Raw genomic sequence first — 2508 nt, forward strand, 5'->3', positions numbered from 1 at the left:
ATTTTTTGGATTCCCAGTGCATATAAGTTATGCTTACCCTATACTGTAGTCTATTAAGTGTGCAATAGCATTATGTATTAAAAAAACAATGTAATGCCTTAATTTAAAAAATACATTATTGCTAAAAAATGCTAACCGTCATCTGAGCCTTCAGCAAGTAGTAATCTTTTTGCTGGTGGAGGGTCTTGCCTCGATGTTGATGGCTGCTGACTGATCAGGCTGGTAGTTGATGAGGGGTGGGGCGACTGTGGCCATTTCTAAAGGTAAAACAACAATGAAAATGGCCACATTGATTGACTCTTTCTTTTACAAACGATTTCTCAGTCGCATGCAATCCTGTCTGATAGCATTTTACCCACAGTAGAACTTCTTTCAAAATAGGAGTCAATCCTCTTAAACTCTACTGCTGCTTTATCAGCTGAGTTTATGTAATATTCGAAGTCCTTTGTTGTCATGAACTGTACCAGGACATCAACTGTGGCTGCCATGGCTGCTGAGGAAATCCTGAGTTCCCCAGATTTCATGGCAAAGATAAGAATCAGCTTGGGAGCTGGGAGACAGGAGCTTGAGGGTCTCAGAAATCCCACTGGGTGGGATACAACTTGGTCATCCTCTCCAAGGCTGGTGTGGCCTGAGAAACATTACATACAGTTTACATTTTATTCGCTTAATACACTGATTATATTTGCCATAGCAGGTGGTTTCTTGCCAAAAGTAGTTTTCCACCAACAACAAAGGCATGGGCTCCTTATTATGACTTTGAGCTGCATGAGTTTTACCTTATTTTATTATCAACAGAAGCACTGTTGCTATAAGAGAATAATGAGGACATTTTTAACATCTATAAGGAAACAAAACTGTATCACTTACAGTTTTATGGAAAATTACTTACCCTTTGGCTTTTCTTTCTTTTTTGTCTTGGAGCCATTATGATTTTAGTAACCCCTTTAAAGTTTATTTTAAAATCTCATTTCCTGTAAGGCTTATTGAAAACCCTAAAGTATCAATCTTTTAAGAGTTAACTGGTTGGAAAAAATATCTTTACCAAGGCAGGTGATGTGGAGGAAAAGCCAAGATACATTTCTGATGTTTTTGTGGTCAAAGATACCTTCTTCAGAAAGGTCTCTGTAAACTCACTAAGCACCTGTTTATCTAAGCAGTGGGCCCACAGTTGAGTTATTTGCCCTAGCCCTGAAGAGGATGAAGCCTGAAGGAAAAGGAGGAGGAATAGAAATTAGAACAGGAGACGATTCAAAAGAGGAACTTGTAAAGTTTGCCAAACAGGTTTGACGTGCAGTACAGAAGTGATACCAAGGCCAGGACAAATTAACTGTGCTTCGTAACTGGATCCATTTTTATGTTTAAGGGTTCTGTAAAGCCGTGTGTGTGTGTGTGTGTGTGTGTGTGTGTGTGTGTGTGTGTGTGTTTCTCAAACACTAAGAGGAAAGGGGATTTTTCTCACTGTGGTGAAGCGAGGGAACAGATCTCTTTCTAGATGCTGTAAAATCCCATTGGCAGCAGCTGCTCCAACTGGACAACTGGGGAGAAACTCAAAAGGAAAGATGGAAACAGCCATTATAACTGATACTATGCCCCTCACTCCTCCCCAAAGATTCCTTTTACTAGCTGTTAGTCTTCTTTTTCACTTTTTGACATAATGTCTGTATTTTAACACTCTTTCCCCAGACCTCCTCTTGGCCTCTTTCTCACCTCCCTCCAGTCTTGTCCAGATGGCCCCTTCCAATGAGCCTTCTCTGGCTTCCCCACTTAAAATTGCAGCCCTTTCCTCTCTAAACCGACATTCCCTATTCCTTCTTTCCACTTATTTTCTCCATAGTCCTATTTTATTCTTTTAAAATGTAATATTTGATGCAAAACAATATACATATATATATGTAAATGATAAATCATGTTAATAAAATTTCACCACAACTTTAGAATTGAAACATTTTGAATATCCTGTCCTCTTTCTCATTGTATCCCTGATATGTGTGCCAGGAGAATGTGCATCGTAGCACACGTAATTACAACACAGAACTGAAAATAACACAAATACCCATCAAACAAAGAGTAGATAACTGAATTATGAAATATTCACTCCATAGAATACTCGTCTGTGGGATTGAATGAACTACAGCAGGACACAACTGAACGTGGAGAAATCTTAGAAACATGAGTAGAATAATTAAGTCCCAGAACACAAACTGAATATGATACCATTTATATAAAGCTCTAAAACAAGCAAAACAAGGTTATTAGCATGAATCTTAATAAATGTTAACACTATGAGACATATTCATCATCTTTATCTTAGTTTATTATTCAGAGAGGACTCTTCCAACTTCAGCATACATGTAAAATAATGTCTTCTAAGTTCATGCCAATTTTTAAAACTCTTAGTTTCAAAACCATGAAACTAGGGCTTCCCTGGTGGCGCAGTGGTTGAGAGTCTGCCTGCCGATGCAGGGGACACCGGTTCATGTCCCGGTCTGGGAAGATTCCACAGGC

Source organism: Neophocaena asiaeorientalis, unplaced genomic scaffold, assembly GCF_003031525.2.
Source record: "Neophocaena asiaeorientalis asiaeorientalis breed wild unplaced genomic scaffold, Neophocaena_asiaeorientalis_V1.1 scaffold72, whole genome shotgun sequence".
Classification (NCBI taxonomy): Eukaryota; Metazoa; Chordata; class Mammalia; order Artiodactyla; family Phocoenidae; genus Neophocaena; species Neophocaena asiaeorientalis.